The sequence below is a fragment of the Silene latifolia genome, chromosome Y, assembly GCF_048544455.1.
Source record: "Silene latifolia isolate original U9 population chromosome Y, ASM4854445v1, whole genome shotgun sequence".
Lineage (NCBI taxonomy): Eukaryota > Viridiplantae > Streptophyta > Magnoliopsida > Caryophyllales > Caryophyllaceae > Silene > Silene latifolia.
The window spans coordinates 272230450-272251041 of NC_133538.1; the positions used below are offsets into that span (position 1 = coordinate 272230450).

The 20592-nt window shown below is 39.1% G+C and overlaps 1 pseudogene; it reads left to right on the top strand.

Moving 5' to 3' along the window:
- The first annotated feature begins 9046 nt into the window (after positions 1 to 9046).
- LOC141636705 (small nucleolar RNA R71) lies at positions 9047 to 9145 on the top strand (annotated as a pseudogene).
- Positions 9146 to 20592: the final 11447 nt, after the last annotated feature.

Consider the following 20592-nt stretch of genomic DNA (forward strand, 5'->3'; position numbering starts at 1 on the left):
GAGAGATTTCAAAGCAAGATTGGTGGCAAAGAGTTTTGCACCGGTAGAAATGCTTAAGTCTATTTGGATCTTCTTAGGGATTGTGTTTCATTATTATGAAATACATAGCGAGTGAATCTAAAACCCACTTCTTCAATTAGAAGGAATGTATTCAATACATGTCTTGAGTTTTGTAGATTCTTGCAATCCTAAGATAATGTGAAACTTAAGAGAGAATCTTAAGTAGGACATCAATGAGTTGGAATCAATGTTTTGATCATGTTATAAAACTTTTCTCGATAAGTCGAGAAGTTGTGTTTATACATGGAGTTTAGTGGGAATTACGGAAATTTTAATTAGTCTTATATGTGGATGACATATTGATCATTGAGAATGATTTAAGACTTTTGGAGTATTATAATACATCTTTAATATCCGGATTTATGAAGATAAATCTACATGATATTAGCGTCAAATAAGAAGTCTCATGTTGATAAGGTTCATGACTATTTCAATAAAATTGAACATATTTGATTGATTCCATTTGCTTCTGCTGCCGAATCAGTTAAATAGGAAATGATGTATAACACTTCATATACTTTGAGTATGATGAATTGTTTCAAAATCGAATTCAAGAAATAATTACCAAGTAGCCTTATTGATTACCCTTAAGTGCTTGCAGAAGCATTAAGGATATAATGCAAAGTGTTTTTGATGCAATTTTGTGTAAAGGGGTTACACAAGTGACAATTGACAATTGAGATTGCGCATGGTTTCCGACAAAACCATAATCAAAACACATTAGGATGGTTAAGATACCATTGTGGCTATGTTATTTAAGAAATAGATTTTCTAGAATCGTTCTAGGCAATAAAGAACAATGAGAGATATTTATAACGAAAATTGAGTACACTTGCAAACATGAGATGTGCAAGAGGATGAGTCCCGCACACTGTGAAAACAGTGGGAGCTATTCTTAGGCTAGAGGGCCTATGTCTTGATTAGATCTCGACACGTACTCAGAAAGTTTTGTGATGCAAATGCATACATTACAAAGGAAAACGAGTATGTAGTAAGGTTGAGTAAGGTACAAGAAGTTGATAAAACCTACTAACCAAAACCTTCTCATAGGCTAAACATGATGAGTCATGTCCTTTCAATTGAATTGAAATGAACAACTATATACAAGATCAAATTAGATTATAGAACATGAAATAGTAATCAGGTATTGACTATTCCTATGTGATAATGGCATTTGTCGTTCGAGGTTTTACTTTAAAAACTCCTTTTATACTTTGTTACATCCAAACGGGTTGTAGAGACAACATTGAACCCCGTTAAAGTGAACACGGATTAGCATTGTATTCGCCCATAGTCACTTGTAAGAGGTGACGTCTCGAAGTGACTAGAGGGTGATGCGATTGATGGCAAGTTCAAGTGCCATAGAGTCATGTGAGATGACTAGTCGATCATATAGGCAGACAGTTAGGAACACTTTGTTGGGTAGTGACCGCTTATAGAGTTCTGGCAAATTTATATAGCCTGGTCGTGGCGAGAGCTACTATAGTATTCTAATGAGTCGATTCTTTTGACTAAAGACTGTTCGCCTAAGATGGCACAGTTTCAGATTAGCTTTGATTTATGTTACTACGACCTTCGTAAATGGGGTCAAATGGGCATACTTTGGGTTATGATAGTTGTGGCTAGTTGAAGGGAATAAGTGCGATAGGAATTGTCCACCCCTTTGTCAGGGTTAAAACAATATCTTAGGGCCACTCGAGGAGCAATGAACTGGAAATGCGTGGCCACGCTCGGAAGGTATCTATGGTAGATAAATTCCGGTCAATCAGTTATTCTCCAGATCGCGGAAACCACTCTCGATATGATCACTTGCAAGTACGACCCGAAAGACACATTGCGTTGAGTGGGAGATAGTAATAGGACAAGAGAATTGGTGACGCACACTTGTCGAGGACAAGTGGGAGATTGTTGGGAAATGTGTCCTCAACAATAGTGCGATTACATGATTTAAATATCATTATTAAATCTCATATAAAGAATACGTAAGGGATGATTCAATTATATAGTCAACTGATCAACATTAATCGGTAACGATTGGCTTGCTAGAGTTTGACGTTACTGTCATGGGACGGTGTTGGTCAGTTGATCCCTTAAGGTCACACCTAAAGGATGATGCCCTTATCTATAAAGTTGATTAATTGTATGACAATGCATGTTGATCAATTCCTTAAAATTGAACAATTCGATTTGTGAGAGAGAATAATTATCTTATTGTAATGGGATTAAATAAGATTTATTTTATTAATAAAATGCTTTGTTACTAAAATTATTTATTGTTTGAGAAACAATAGAGATAGGAATGAATGGTTAATTATAATTACAAGATGTTGTAAATTATAATTACATGACCCATTTTATTTATGTGATCAACTATCACTAGTCAATTTATTGGATGTAATTTAATTAATTCATGAAATGATATTTATGTGATAAATATGCATTAAATTAATTAATAACATGTATCATACTATATGTGACATATTGTGTGACAAGTGACAAATTGACCAAATAAAATGGAGGTCCATTTTATCACATATGACCGAAATATGGAGGTAGTATGGGTGAGTGGGTGTTTTATTTAATGGATAAATAAAACACTATGATTACCTATGATGTAGGGTAGTCTTACACCTACTTTACTTAAAAAGATCAAAAGTAAAAAGAAAAGACCATGCATTGGTCTTATTTGACTCCCTCCACCGGTTTTGTGAGCTAAGGTAAAGAATTTTATTCTCTTAATTTTACTTGTATTCATTCACATGCAAAGCTCTCTCTCTCTCTCTCTCTCTCTCTCTCTCTCTCTCTCTCTCATACATTCATCTTCTTCTTCATCAAAAAGATGAGTTTTTGATTCAAATTGTTCTAAAAGATTACTAAAATTATTAATGTAATATATGAGTGTTAGTAATCAATTTTAAGGTAAACTACTAAACTAATATCTAGCTAATATTATTTAGTGGGGATAAGGGAAAGTCTTGGGTGTAATCGAGAGGAGAATCTCTACTTTGGGATTTTTGGAGGATCATCCTTATATATGGAAAGCTCAAGAACTAACAAGAAGGAGATCTTGTTGGTGCCCATAAAACCGAAATCATGTAGTAAGGACAATGATTTCTTCTCTTTTAATTTAAGTTTGCATGCATAAGATTTGTAAATTAATTTTATGACTAAATTAATTGAAACATATATGAATATGTAAAGTAATGAGATATAGATTACTAACATATGTCACCTTGCTCTTGCATTTTGACAATTCATCATCCTCATATCATCCAATAAATTGAGTTCTATTTTAGGAGTAAGTAAAGCTCATGCTTATTTTCTAATCCACCACAAGCTCTTGCTTGGAACAATTATTCTTTTACATTTACTCGAACTACGCGCAAGGGATTGATTTCATTTTTTAAGCTAGTAGGCGTTGAATATGGAAATTGAATGCAATAAGAGCCAACTACTACTTGCACTATTCGTCACAAATTTGGTCGTCCCAATGTGATAAGAGTGACATACAAACAAACAAATATATATAATTCTACACTACAAAAGAAAGAAAATGTTTTTGGAGTTTTAAAATTTTTTCAATTTTTTTCATTTTTGAAATAAGTGTTGGATGTAAGAATGTTAAATATTAGAATTTCCCATCCCCACACTAGTATGGACATTGTCCTCAATGGACAGAAAGATAGGAAATTATGCAAATGCATGAAACTAACTAAAATGCATGAATTCTACACTATATGCAAACTACATAATAAATATGTACATATGATGAGTATTTACATGTGCTGCAAACTAAACTTAGCTATATGATGCATGCTTTCTATTGCTCTGAGAGCTAATTTAAATTAACTCGGGTTGCCTATGAATGAACTTCCCCAAACCGAACAAAGCACTATTTTTAGTGCAAAAAATAGGGAATTTTATTCACAAGCATACAATGCAATGCATGAAAAGTCACTTTGTCATTTTGGATTCTTTATGGTGGGAGCTAAAAAGATACTCACCTCAATGTACTGAGGTGTGAGACCTTTGGTGGTGCTAGGACTCAAAAACTCTTAGCCATCAAAGAGTCCAAAATGACTCTCTAAATGCTCTAAACTACAAATTATAAAAGCTATACAAGTTATGTCAATTATGTAAACATGAGATAAAAACAAAGCAAAAGGAGGGGTAGGAGACTCACAATGGTTGGTTGAGATGCTAATGTAAGCCATCAACTACCTAGTTGGTCGTCCTCCTTCATGCTTTGTGCAACCATCAACTATCACTCATATCATCATCATCATCTCCCTCCATGGACCCGGAGGCATCATCATCATCCTCTACTTCTTCTTATTCTTCACTTGAACTTTGATCTTCATCATCATGGCTAGACTCACTACCTTCCCCATCCTTATCATCAACATCCTCCGCACTCCTAGTCACCTGGGTATCTCTTTCTTCAGCTCGAGAAGCTTGAGGAAAGAACACTTTCCTATCCACCCAATCCGGCAAAGAACTTTTAGGATCAAGGAGTCCTTTCCTAGAAATATGGTAAAGGGGTGGATATTGGGCATAATAAGCATTTACCCGATCTTTATAGGCTTCTCTATAGATATGCTTCAATAGTTTCATCATATAATCGTCGCCCTCCACAACATTAGGATCACTTGTTGTGAATTCTTGGTAGGCAAAGGGATAGGGTGGTGTAACAATGGAGGAGGGCTCTTCAACTGGATTTTGTTGTTGGTTGATGATGTTCTTGGCATGCTTTCAGACGGGGAGAAGATAGTGGCTTCGGCGAGTAGAAATTCGGCAAATTTTCCCCGGCAAGATAAACGAATTGGCATCCTTGATCATCCATTCATATCCTTGGGCGGAGTTGTCATGCTTTACCCAATGGAACTTGTGAATCAAAGTACTCATGTCAAGGAGGTTTCCACCTTTAACCGGTTTGTAGGTGTTGTCTTCATTGAATTTCGGGTTAAAGTGCTTTGCCAATCTCGTTATCAATCCTCCATTCACAATGAAAGACACCCTTTCTTTTCCTTCCTTGAAGTCCAACCATCTCTCAATCAACAATTAAAGGATATTATATTCATTCTTTGATTTCCCATGGGCATTCATTATGGAATCCAAGTAGGTGAGGTCGAGTTCGGTCATGTAGGTAGCTTCTTTTCTAGCAACCAAGGTGTTGGAAGCGGATTTATGCAAATACCGTATACCCGGTTGATGGATATACAAGGCATTGCATTCTCTAAATGAATTCAACTCCCTCTCGGAAATTGCCTTCCAAAGGGGCTTGCAATAAAAGTTGTGGGGTTTCTTGTGGAAATTCCAAAGGTCACCAATTCCAAATACCTTTACGAAATCATCCTTTATCATCCTCCTACTTTTGTTCTCAAGCAGAAATTCAACATATTTCAGAGTCTCTACATTATACTCCTTCAAAGAGCTAATGAACTCTAATGTGAGGGAAGGGTAAGTCAATTCATTCATTCCGAACACGGTAGACAATCCCATGGACTCGAAAAATATTCTTGTTTGGTCAAGCACCCCCAATTTTTTCAAAGTATCTTAGCATATAAACTTAGTGACAATAACTTTCTTCATAGAAAGGGATTCAAATACAATTCTACGGTCAGTCGAAATAAAAGTTACCTCAGGATAATCCTTAAGTTGCTCAATCTCCGGTAAAGAAGTAGTAACTTCCCTAATGGCCTCAATGACTTTCCTTGATTGCTCCCTAGCTTGTTGCACTACCACTAAAGCATTTGATTCTAGAACTTTTTACCTCTTGGATAGAGTTGGGGGTTTTGATGCTTTGGTGTTGCCCTTTGTTCTTGCCATGATGATTCTCCTTGTAATTTGATGTCAACAAACCCTAAATATGCATGAATGCTCCTTTCTTCTTCCAACTTCAATCAATATCTCAATCAAATTGGGCTTTTTTTATTTTACCTAAACCCTAGAAAATTTTGATTGATTTTGAGAAGATTTTGTTGTTTAATGGTCTTTTTGTTGACAAAGGAGTGATTAGAATTGATTTTGAGCAAGTTTGCAATTGATTTGGATGAATTTGGTTGAGTATTTTGTGATTTTGGATGATAGGGTTGGTTGTTGTAGTGAGAGAATTTGTTGTGTTTGTGTTTGATAAAGAATAGAAATGATTGATGAAGGATAGAAATCATGTGTTTATGTCTAATATACAGGGGGGGACGCTCGACCTCTTTTGGGGACGAGCGAATTTTCAAACAAATTTCCTGATAAAGCTTTGGGGACGCTCGACCTGAGCTTGGCTCGAGCGTGCTGAGTGTTGGGACGCCCGTCCTGGTGCCAGCTCAAGCGGATTCTGGTGCAGCTCATTTTTTTTTTCTTCATTGCTTTGCTCCAGCCACCACGAGCTCAGGTCTGCCCGTGGGGATCCCTTTCCCGTAACTTGGCTTCTTCATTTCTTTCATCATGAGGTTGCACTACAAATGCTTGGTTAGCCTAGGCAATTGTTTCCCCACACTTGATCATTAAACACTACACATTGCAAACACATTAAAATCTCTCCCTCACTTGCTCTCATGTCACAAAAATTCTACAACAAAGCATATAAAATGCAATGCAAAAATTGAATAATGTACAAGGTAAATGAAATGTAAGTTAAGAGGTCATAAAATTTATAAATGGTAATTTAGGGAGGACTCTACCAAACTCTCCTTCTCTTTTGAGAGGTGTCAAGGGGGTAAATCAAGGGCGTTGTTGATGTTACTCAACGCCTTGTAAAAGTAGTCAAAGACTTGTTCATTGTCATGATAGAGGTCTTGCATAAACCTTGGCACATTGTTGTCTTCATTCATGAAGTAGCCCGAGTAAAATTGGTGACAAGGATCTACAAAGCCTTGGTCTAGGGTCATAGCATTTCCAATGTAAGAGTTAACCAATCCATCAAATTCGTCATCCCATAGACCACATACTTCCTTTGCTTCTGTCCCTATGTTGGGAGGATCATTAGTTGGCAAGAGGAACTCTTCTTCCTTGTTGTCGTGGCCAATGAGAACTCCATTGATACTTGTCATGGGTGAGCTTTGCAAGCTATCATTCTTCTTGTGAAAAATTCCACCCTCTCCAAATAGAGCCACTTCAATATCATCCACTTCTTTCTTCCAATTGAGCGGTGTGTCTTTGTCCTTCTCTTTAGGATTTCCATCTTTTACTTGGCCTTTGAATGAGGATTCCACTTTCTTCTTATCATCTTCCCGGCTATAGTGATCAGCCATAAAGCATGGCTCAAGCAAGTTGGGAGCTGTCGTAGTCTTATCAATATTAAAGGTAATTGTTTCATCACCAACTTCAAGTGTGACCATCCCGTGCTTTACATCAATCACCGCTCCGGCGGTGTATAGGAATGATCTTCCTAGAATGATTGGAGTATTGGAATCTTCCTCCATATCAACAATAACAACGTCCACCGGTATAAAAAAAACTTTCCAATTCTAACGGATACATCTTCCCATACTCCAATTGATTTATTTGTTGTTCGGTCCACCATTTGAAGAGTCATGTTAGTGCACTTGATTTCTCCCACTCATAGCCTTTCACATACCGAATATGGCATGACACTCACACTTGCACCTAGATCTCAGAGTGCCTTGTTGATTATGGTATCACCAATGGTACATGGAATGGAGAAACTTCCCGGATCTTTGAGCTTAGGTGGGGAATTCCCTTGAAGTATTGCACTGCTAATCTTTGTGAAAACGATGGTATCCAACTTCCTTATGGACTTCTTCTTGTTAAGTATATCTTTCATGTATTTTGCATAGGCCGGTACATGGTTGATCAAATCCGTGAATGGGATGGAGACCTCTACGTTATTCACAACCTCCATGAACTTTCCAAGTTTCTCATCATGCTTGAGCTTGGCTTGGCGACTTGGAAACGGAATTCTAATCACAATAGGTTCTTTTTCAACCTCTTTGGCCTTCTCTTCATTTCTCTTCTTCAATGAGTCATTGGTATTTGGTTCTACTACCTTAGGATATATCCTTAATGGTTCCATCACCTCTCTTTGCTTCACACTTTCCTCAATAATATCCTCTTCAATTGGCACCTTAGGTCCCTCATATCGTGTACCACTCCTTAAGTGAATGGCATTGATGGTCTCATGCCTTGTAGGAGGATTACCTTGAGGAGGTAATTATCCTTTTTTGCCTTTGGGAACTGGAAGAGGTCAGTTGGGACAATTGTGTTTCCAACATCTTTGTTTGAGCAAGGATATTGTTGATGGTTGTGTCTTTGGCTTGACTATCTCTTTGCATTTGAGCAAAGAAATCTTGTTGGCTCTTTTGCATTTGAAGGACCGCTTTTTGAACATCAAAGGCTTGGTCATTAGATTGATTGTAAGAGGGTTGGTTTTGGTTGAAATAGGGTCTTTGAGTAGGATTTCTCCTTGGAGGTGGGGTGTATGTTGGTTGAGGACTTTGAACATTTTGGCTTTTGTATGAGAAGTTTGGGTGAAATTTGGTGTTTTCATTGTAATAGTTGGAGTAAGGGGTACCATTCTTGTATGCTTGGAAAGCATTCACTTGCTCACTTTTCCCCCATACACTCTTGTTGATCATGTCCCAAAGTTCCACAATTCTCACACACTCCATTTGGAATAAAAGATGTTGCCACCATGGCATTGACATGTTGATGTTGCTTGGATGATTGAGAGGCTTCATTCATCTTGGCTATGGATTTCTCAAATTTCAAGTTCATTGTGTCAATATGAGAGCTTAGTTGGGCACCCAAATCGGCACTCAATTGTGTGACGGAGTCAACTTCATGGCTTCCTCCCCTAGTAGCTTTTCTTGGCCTACTATATTGAGAGCTGTGAACCACTATCTCCTCTATCTTTGCCCAAGTTTGGTTGTCATCTACCTCTGTGAATCTTCCATTAGAGCCGATGTCGAGCACATTCCTTGAATCATCATACAAACCATTCCAAAATTGTTGGACAAGAAACCATTCACTTAGCCCATGATGAGGACAAGAGCGACATGTATCTTTGAATCTTTCCCAAGCCTCATATAGAGACGCTTCATCTCTTTGCTTGAACCCGGTGATTTGGGCTCTTAACATGTTGGTCTTCTCCGGAGGGTAGAACTTCTTGTAAAAGGCAAGTGCTAACTTCTTCCATGAATCAATTCCAAGAGTGGCCTTGTCTAAGCTCTTTAACCATTGCTTTGTGGCTCCAATCAAGGAAAAAGGAAACAAGACCCATCGAATTTGGTCTTGAGTTACTCCCGTTTGGGAAATAGCATCACAATAGTCACAAAAAGTCTCCATGTGTAGATGAGGATCCTCACTAGGCATCCCTCCAAATTGACTTTTCTCAACCAATTGTATGAATGCGGATTTGGCAATGAAATTACCGGTCAAGTGGGGTGGTTTTGGAGTACCATTTGGTAGGTTCTCCTCGGTTGGTATGGAATGAGATGGAAATTTAGACATTGTAGGTTGATTTTGTGGTTGGTTTTGAGTTGGATTTTCCCCTCCTTGTCTTGCAAAAGGGTTGGTAAACTCAACACTATTTGATTGGACAATACCAATGCCCACAAGTTCTCCAATACCCACAATTGTCGAAATCCCTCTAACGGTTCTTCTAATATTTGTCAAAGTTCTTTCAATCTCGGGATCAATAGGCAAAAGACCGCCTTGTGATCTCCTAGACATGAAAAAATCAAACAACTAGAAAACAATTAAAACTACCTTGAGGGGTTTGACTTCCCCAAGGTTAAGAAAGACACAACTAAAAACAACAAATGATAATAATTCAATTGAACACCGTCCCCGGCAACGGCGCCATTTTTGATTCGGTGAAACTTTATCGTCTAAGTTTACCAATCAAAACACTATTTATAATCTCAACAAACTACTCTTAGTAGAGCGGTAAGTAAAGGTCGGATCCCAAGGGACGGGTATTGTATTGATTTATCGGTTGTAGAAAGTTATGTCTTAGGTGTCACAATTTGGGCTGAGTTTGAGGTTTGCAATCTAAACTACTTAACAAAGGAAATGTAAACAAATGAAAGCAAAAAAAAAGCAAGGAAAATGGGGTTTGTAAACAATTGATTATAACACTAGGGTGCCATGGGTTCACAAGGGAATCATGGTGAGATCACATAAAAAAGTTTCATAGATGCAAGAAAATTATTGTTGTAGTAGAATCGAGTTAGTTTATATCATACAATTCCTAGGAAGTTTTGGGTCTCGGAGCGGAGTCGGTCAATATTTTACAACCCCTACAAGTCGACTTAATTCTCCTAATTCAACTATTTGCATGGTCTAGTAAGTCTTGAGTAAGTTTATGTCTTACAAGTCTTGTTGAATGGATAAGAGATTCATGGTATATTGTCAATCAAGCATTTCATCAAACATAACATGTGCATAAGTTGAAACTATAACAAGCAAGCAATCATATGAACTTATTAAGTAGAGATCTACCCCATGATTAACTCCCCTAATCCCCCATTAACCCTTGTTAGGAGACTACTCACTCATGATCATGGAAAACAAGCTAATAAGGGTGTTGATACCGTCGTTTAGTACCAAAAATAAATACCTAAAACAACTAACAGAAGCTAGTGGAAGTAGGGTCGATCTCCACAGGGAGGCGGTCACTATCTACTTATTATTCCAGTCTGTCTAATGTCACTAAACTGGGGGTTTTGTTGATTTGTTATCTAAACTGACTAACTAAAGCAGAGAAAAGAATAAATGTTATTAACAATAGAGAGAGAGAAGTAGGATTGTCGGGTCACCAATGAATGTCAGATAATTGTAGCTAAGGCCACAGATCGGTCACTTGTATCGGTCTAAGAGCCAACGAATATCTCCTTCCGGTATCAATTCGCCCTAAAACACTATCTGCTTAGCTTCCGCCCTCACTAAAGTATCCTAATGTTCACTGCAGGTCTCACCCCTTCCAACCTTCCGGTCTAGGTCAAGGCTTACCAAGATTAATTATCTATTTTTGTCGACTCAAGTAGACAAGAACAATTATATGCAATGATTAACAACAAAGACATGATTTTAGTAACAGATCTACAAACCTAATTAGCAACTAACATCAACTCATAGGATCCCCTAAATCCTAGCAGGAGAATTAGCTAATCATACTAGTAAATAAGGCAAGAGCGAAAGATAAAAAAATAATAACCATTGCAAATTAAAGAGAGTAAAGAGAGAATTACAAGTTAAGATCCGGAGTAAAGAGAGGCAAGAACAAAGTAGCAGCAAATAAGAGAGAAAAACAGTGTTTAAGAGTGTATGAGATGATCTTAACCTAATCCCCCGACTTCCTTTATATAGGGAAGTGTTTATTAACATAAAATAAACCTAACACGGAATAAAAATCCCAAGTATATAAGCTAGTCACTCGATCGAGCCACTTTATATCACTCGATCGAACAAATCCAAAATAAAACCTCTCGATCGAGGACTTTAGGTACTCGATCGAACACTATCAAAAATAAGCCATTCGATCGAAGACAATAACTACTCGATCGAACAAGATAGTACTCGATCGAGTACTTTCCAGCGCACAATTTCTACTTCGCGCACTGAACTTCAAACGGCCGCCATTTCTTCGTTACTTGGTCAAAAAGAGTGTTTCCGGTGGCGTTGGAAAGACAAGAGGATAAGATTTCATCCCCAATTGGAATCACCTAAAAATAAGTTGTAGAACTCAACATATGGCTCTTCAAATAAAGCACTAAAAATTTGAAGTTCTTCCTTTGCTCGCCTAGCTATCTTACTTCTTTGCGCATCACAATTAGTAGTTTCCAAGCTCTGACTCAACTCATCTCCTAAATGCATGCATAGGGACATCTATTAAGCTTGATTTCGCTTCTCTTCGGTTCGTTCCTGCTAATAAGACAAGAGAAACCAAAGTAGACAATTCGGGGGACATTTGTAGCTAAACACTACTAAATATGCATAGGAATGCGTGCAAATGAAATACAAAATGCCTATATAAAATGCACGCATAAAGTGTCAATCACATTAACAAGTCTAAACATGATGGGTGAGTAAAACAATAAACAAGGATTAAGCAACGGATAAAAGGAATTGTGCCAATTTAGGATGATCCAAATAGTAAGCAAAGAATAATAGAAGAAAACTTGATGAATGATGAAGAGTTGTCAATTCTCCAATAAACCCAAATAGTCTTCAAATTGCCCAACTAAATCTACACTTGAATAATTAAGGAAAGATTAAGATGTGATTAAGATTTAATTGTATAATTAAATTGTATTAATCTAAGATAATCTCCTATTAAAACTTGATTAAAGCTTAATAAAACTTGGTGTTTAATCTCCTAATACGATGAGGTATTTATACTAAGTACAAGTATTAGGGTAACTAAGGGCTTAAATGACGATTAAGTCCCTAAAATAAAGATTAACACCTCGCAAGTCCCTCAAGGAGACGCTCGACCTGCCCCTGTTGGACGCTCATGCTGTAAAGGAATACACTCGTCCTGCTTGTGGGACGCTTAGGCTAAGTCTTGGGATGCCCATCTTACTCTTCAGGACGCTCAGGCTGAGCTTGGGACGCCCGTCTCATAGGTCAGTTTGGCTTATTCTTCAATTGGGTACCTCATGATCCGTGGGGATCGTTCAGGAGCCTTGGGGGTCCTTCATCATTTCCCAAATACATGTTTTATTGACTTAGGCATTTAGTATTGGTCTCCTTTTGTTGCTTGGTCATTAGATGCGGTCTATTTAGCTCCGTTGTGCTCCATATACGTAAGGTTAGCATTCCTCTCCTACCAACGACACAAAACCTCAAACAATATGCAAAGTAGGAAGCTAAAGATAAGAAACGATCCTAATGCATGCAAGAAAGCATATGAACGAGGCTAGTTATGAGACTAAATGTGTGCAAATATGAATCACATCAATAATAAAAGCAACTCCTAAATTTTATTGCACAACAAGCTTAAACAATCACGACTGCAATGTCCATATACTCGGTCGAGTATCGAAGAGTACTCGGTCGAGTACACGATACTCGACCGAGTACCGGCTTGCTCGGCCGAATTTTCGAGTCCAGAACTCGATTTTCGCAACTCATGTTCATGGCATAAAAACTTTAACCTGCAAACACATCGCATGTCCACTACCAACACAATGTTCACGGTTTTAACGATCTACTAACAATGCGAGAAAACAAGTAGTGGCCTTATGGCCGATTAAAAACTCTCAAATATAAAAGAAAGTACGATAAAGTCTAACAAATATCCAACAATAATTCCAGAAAAACAAGCGGAGCTCAAATTCCCGCATCCTCCTCCATATCATCTCCACCCCCGGTACCAGATGTCCCTGCTCCCTGAAAACCTCCAGATAATTAGCCTCCACTGCCGGTCCACCTTCCTGCCTTGTCTAGTTGGCTGCCGTAGTTGGCTCCCCGCGGTCTTGCGAGGCAGCCAAACGCGATCTCCGTTGGTGGTATCTAAGCGTTGGGGTCCACCCCATAACTATGGAACACCCCGGTGTCAACCCCGGGTCCTCTCCACCAAACTGGTTGTGCCAACTCCTTCCCTATGCCATGGTTGTAAGCCATCTCATGCATGTTCCGTAGCACCAAGGTAGTAGAGATTCGCTCGGTCAGCTCACTAACGTGCATCTTAGGGTCGTGGAAGGTGGGGTAGGGCGAGTACTGCGATGGATAAAAGCTAGGTGTGATATAAGAAGGCTCAGTTTCGGCCTCGGCCTCTCTAGCCGCTTTCCCTCTACGATGCTCACGAGGTGGAGGAACGATCGCCTACTTCTCCAAAGTGGAGACCAGCTCACGTAAGTCTAGGAGGATGGTGGGATCGATCAGGTAAAACTGAGGCTCAGGTTCCGGTTCCTCACTCTCTGGGTTATACTCCTCTAGGTGGTTCACCACCGGTAAATTCTATGGATCGGGAAGTACCATCCATCTTGTCCCCCTCACCCTCCAAGCCAAGGACCCATCATCCAACCTCCTAAGCCACTTAATGTGGCACTAATACCTCTCATCCATAGTAGGAGCGGTCTCAAACAACCCAGTTCCCGACGCAGGTGGGGCCTCAAAATCAGTCAGTCTCTGAGCCAAGAGGGTCACTATAGCTGCACAAGTAAGGTAACAGTTCTTGGATCATGCCATAAGAGCCAAGCTGGAGCATTCAACCCCGGGATCACTGTAGTAAAAACGCAGTCCCTGACGAGGGTTAAGATCGGACATCAACAACATCACCTAATGGGTGTTCAACTTGCTCACATCATCCCTCCCAAACAGCAGACAGGTCATCATCCTTAAAAACATACGGAGTGACACATGTTGAAAATCATTAATCAACATGGCACTCGAGCTCGGAATAGATCTACCGGTCAGAAAGGGTAGGCAGTGGGGTGCCCCACTATTGGTTGCAACGTCCCTCAAGTATCCCTTCTTTTAGTCTTTAGCCCAAGGTGGTCAGCAAACTCGTCGAGGGTTAGGTTATGGTCAGCGTTCATAAGGCGAAAGGACACCGTTTTTTCCTCTACCTCATAGACCAAAGAGCTCAAAAACTCTAAGGTAAGGAATGGGTAAGACTTCTTTCGAAGTTGGTATAGCCCCTCCATTCCCAATATCTCAAATATGTGTGAGATATCTGACTCCACCCCCATGGTCGTCAAACAGTCGGGGTCCACACAACGAGTCGGCCTCATGGTCCAGCCCATTAAGGCCACAAAAGCAACCTGCTGCTTAAAATCATAAAAGATTACCGATGGATAATCGTCCACCGGAGGAACAAGAGGTGCTTCGCTAGATTGACCAATCTTCATGGCGGCGTTAGCGCGAGTCCGCTTCTTAGTAGGTGCTTTTGATTTCGGCAGACTGCAAAAATAGAAGTTCAACAAGGATTTCCGGAAATTTTGCCATGATAAGGACTATTTTTCAGTTTATACACTTTTAAGACAGAGTTTTAAGGCGGATTTTTTTCTCTCAAAAGACATGACATACCATCTAGGTAAAGCATTATTATCAACTATCAACCCTTGAAAAGTATCTTAGAGGCAATCTAAGTGACCAAAATCAAAACTTTGAGACAAAACCCTAGAAAATTTTCGACATAAAATCGATGATTTTGAGCATAAAAACTGTATTTTGCATGAATAAGTCGATGCTCAAGAGCAATTACAACCAAAATATCACCATAGAAGTATAAATCCTTGAATTACAAGAGTAAAATTTCAGATTTTGGGGCCAGTATTCCATTGATTGAATTAAAAGCAAAGAAAGTTGATTAGTTGCATTACCTTAAGTCGGAAATTATCCAAATAAAGCAAGGCAAGAACAATCCAAGAAGAAGTTCAACCAAAAATCACCCAAGTTTGTTTTTGAAAGAGAAATTTTGAAGAATATGTGTGTAAAAGTGAAGGTAGGAGGCGGAATAATGGAGTGAAAAAGAGTTATCGGGTTTTCGGAAAAAAAAAAGGAGTTGGACCGCGATTTGTGGGTACTCGGCCGAGTTCTGGGACTACTCGGTCGAGTATTTAGTCTACTCGGTCGAGTACTCAGAGATCAGTAGGTAGTTTAAATTGTCATTCTGAGTACTCAGCCGAGTGCCTTTTTACTCAACCGAATTTGGCCTACTCGGTCGAGTATCAGCTTTACTCGGTCGAGTTCAACTGAACAGTGACGGAGTTTTGAATTTCAGAGGGTATTTCCTGCAAAACAGTAAACATTGTTCGGAGTTCCACTTAATCAGGGCTCGTCAAATTTAGACCTAATATCTAGCATACACAAGGCAACTTTGTGTTATAAGCATCCATTACGATTCACTTACGCAACACATGTTATACTTCACATAATCTGTTAGTAGGACAATTCATGCCACAAGCACATGAATCACACTCAACTTGATTATATATTCAGCAGAACATAAGAATATATCATTAACTCCATCTACGAGCATACATACACACCAACTCTACAAGTATATATTCCATCTAAGCACACACCCTCAACCCAATCATTCACATTCCCTGCCCTTTCTTGTCATGCTATAACACTACCATCGTTCATTACCTCTTCCGTCATGCACCACTATGCATAAAACTTTAAACCCAATATTCGACTCATCCATACATGCATACACACAACATCCTTATAGTTGCAGTTCATCTATGACAACCGTTGACACGCATTTAGGGATCCACATATTCCACAATCAACACACCACCACATAGATATGTACATATATATTCAGCACACACTTGCATATATATACTCCTATACGTCTACCCCTCCATGGTGGCTGGATTAAGCATGATGGGGCTGGGATTCTGAGATGAGGGCGCCTTCTCACCCAAAACCGACATAAGGGGATCCCAACAAACATCCACCAGGTTCACTTTAATTTGACACCCTACATTCATTTGGTTCATTGGTTCAGGTTCCAAAATCGTCGCTCTGATACCACTTTGTAACACCCTTATATACCAAGGACCACTTCAAAATATAAAGGCGCTACCATCTCGGTTGCCCGAGGTAAGTAGATTAAATAAACAATAACAGAATATTTATTAATTAACTTTATCCTTTACAACATAAACTAACGTGAGAAAGATTACAAAATATACAACTGAAAGAACTATTAGACAAGTGAGACAGCGGCATCTAGTTCGACAGAGTGATGACTCAATTCCCTTCCACGTTCCGTAAGCATCGTGACTAGTAAATCCTGCTAAACCAACTGCTCACGATACTCGAATAGATCACCACAGTTTTGAAAACACAACACGGGGTCAGTTCACTGAGTAATCAAGATAAGTAAAGTACAAGGAAATAACCAACACAAAAAACTTAACAACCATTCTCCAACTCCAACCATATCACATATCCGACTGCACACTTACGTGTGTGGCCCTGCCAGATTACCCATCGTAACAGGTAATTAATACCGCCAGTGGGGGACCGCAACCTTGCCCACCTAAGCCCCGCTCATCGCAACGAGCAACAACCCAAGTCCATTAATGTGCATATCCCCCTTTGTGATGGGAACCACAAGGGGGCAAATCAAGGGCGTGAAGCCATTCCCGAAAATGACTTCATTCAGCCGAGGACGCACCTCACCAATATAGACAATCCACCACAATTCTAACAATAAAAAAGGACAAGCCAACAGCGATACTAATCATGTAAATACAATCATAATCATCTTAGATCAATTAAATAGACAACTGAGTAGGGAAACGATATATTTTCGTAGTTCCATGAAAGTTCATCCAACTAACAAGCCACGCAAGACTCCGTGACGAATCCTACAAGTAGCAAAAACATCCTATTAGTAGACTATTCAAGACCTACTGAAATATGATGACAAAACACAAACTCACCTTGAGACGCAGACCGATGCCGATAACGTCGACAACCCGACTCGGTGACTTCAAGCATAAACCATCTCCCTTCTTGGTTTAGGTCAAGGCCATGAGAGAGTATAGGGTGATTAGAGATACTTGGGGGGGGGGGAGAGAGAGAGATTAGGGTTAGAAAGAGAAAGGAATTGTCAAAAAGTGAATTGGGTTTACGATTCCGCGTTTTATAATAATACGTTATCTGACGTGGTATTCGGCCGAGTATAGACATACTCGACCGAGTACGCCCTACTCGGTCATGTATCCAAGCTACTCGGCCGAGTGTCCCTAACTTGGTTGAGTAACAAACAACGTTGGTCTACTAACCTCTCCCGTATCCCTTGCTAAGGCACTCCTTTGGTCAATAGTTCAGTCAACGGGTCCCTAAATAGGGCGGGTATTACACACATATATAGTGGTTAACTCACCTCCTCTTTCTAGTAACCCACACCACCATACTTCCTTATATTCATTTCCTATAACGTATGTCAATATTCACTCAACTCATATCAATCTTTCTATTTCCATTACACTTGCGAACACTATTTAACAACCCAAGTCATCACTCTTAGTACTTAGCCCTTCGGTAATTCAGTTACCCTCTCATTGCTCCAAAAGTAAAATCCCATTAATTCGTATCAATAACTTCTCATTCACTCTCATCAATAATCTCTCTCAACATGCTACTCACTCTCACTCACCTACAATAAGTCCGAACAATCAATTGTTACTCTTTAATTATTTACACCCTTCTTTAACATCTTCGGAAAAACCAAAATGATCCTCCTACCGTTACCTTCCCAAAGAACCTACACAAACTAGGCTCGCCTCTTAGTAATCCAAATTTTCCAAACATAACAACTACGCACAAATCCATGTTGCGGCATAACTCGATCTAAGCTCACTAGATACCATTCTTTTCCATTATTCTATAAAGACTTCCCATTACGTATATCCTTAGTCAACATAGACATAAACACTTCCCTCCATTAATCCTTAAATATTCAAAATTGCAATCATTCAAATCTCTCATTTCAATCCTTTACTCTTACACTCATGCCCACAATGCCACTTGACCATAAACAAACATTACTATCATACTCAAGCTCACACCAATATCATTCACCATATGTGGCAAAACTTGCTCTTTGAATCAATAAACTCATCAACTAGACTTATATCCGTCATAGTTACATAGGACCACACATCCTTCCTACAAACCATACTAATCGTAAGATGATGCTCTCCACATGATAAGATCCGTCTAACTCATGCATTAAGACCAATACATATCTAAAATAGTACATTAAGAAGCAAAAGAAAATCTTTGTAAATAATATGACATGCAAAGAAATCAAAAGATAAGCATAAGACCATAACAGAGGTCACTAGGTCGAGTGCTCAATCCACACGACCGAGAATGGAGATCAGAAGCACGTAAGTCCGGTATTCAGGTTGCTCGGTCGAGTGAAAAGGTTCACTCGACCAAGTATGGGTCAATCGATCGAGTGTGGTGGGCCATTCTATTGAGTAAGGGCCACTCGGTCGAGCACAAAGGTCCACTCGGTCGAGTGCCTGACGCGGTTCTCAGCAACGTCTAGTTTTTGTAAAATTGTCATATCTCCCTCATTTCTTGGTCATTTAGGGTGTGTGACCTATATTTAGAATCCTAAGAGAACAAGCTATCATCTCTAATTTGAATCAGATCAATATCATGTCTAGATCTCACGTTATGAAAGTTTTAAGATGACCCTTCTATAGACGGACGTTATAACAGCTCGATTTTCTTTCCAAACAACTTAAAGGCAATGCAACCAAATGGTAATTCAATACTCCTAAAAAATATCCCCTAGCTGAGATTTTATAATGCCAATATGCAAATTAAAAACTACATTCAATATACATGGTATAACTCACATTCATCCCCATATATCATATTCATATCATACATACTCGATTCTTTAAGTATCACAATTACCAACTCATGCTCATACTTCCCAACAAAATAGTACTCATCACTTCTCATCATTATGCCTCATAAATCATGTTAGCACAGCTTATCCACATTATTCATCATATGCATCACAATGACAACCATCTACGCATATATGACCATATGCACATTTATCCTGCAAATGTAACATCTAATCCACATAGCATACACTCTATTTACCCACTCTAGGTTCTCACAACAAGGTGACCGGTTCGAAACGGAAAGGGCCAGGGTGCGATTGATGAACATCTCCCAAATCCTAGCAATATAGGTTTCTAACAATCTATACCCGGGTTCATTTTATTTGACACCCTACATTCATTTGGTTCATTCGTTTTAGGTTACAAGATCGTCACTCTGATACCAGTTTGTAAAACCCCTATTTACCAAGGAGCCTTTAGCAAGACCTTCCATAGTAAATAAGGACGTCACCATCTCTATTGCCCGAGGTAGTACATATGAAATAAACAATAAAAGAATAGATTAATAACTTTATTAACTTAATAACAAAAGTACTAATTAGAACTCAAATTCTAATCCAAATATCTAACAGCGAAAAATACAAATTAACCAAATATAACTGTCATCTAAACAAAGCGAGACTCAATAATGTCACGCCTCCTACAGAAATCCCAGCAACAGTTCATAGCAATCACAAGATCACCTATCAAGACTCACTGTTCACCAATTGCCGGCAATATCAAATGGATCACCGCAGACAAGTAAGAGAAAACAAGAAATAACACAAACACCACACAAGGTTAGTAACATTCAACAGATTTAACCACGATTACACAAGATATAATCACAACAACAGTCCACACACAATATCGTCACAATACTCCATCCCCCGTACACCATAGTAATCTGTGTCTGAACTGCAACGCAGACACCACTGGTTCCCATCGCAACAGATAACCAACCCCTGTCGATGCCAGACCGCAGCACGGACATCAAAAGCCCCGCTCATCTCAACGAGCGACCCCAAATCCTTAATGTGCACACCCCCTTGTGACGGGAGTCACAAAATGCGATATATAGGGGTGAAGTCCATCTCCCGACATGACTTCACAATCATAACCACCACCACCACCTCCATCACCATCAACAATACAATAATAATCATGACACCATAATAATTAAAGAATCACA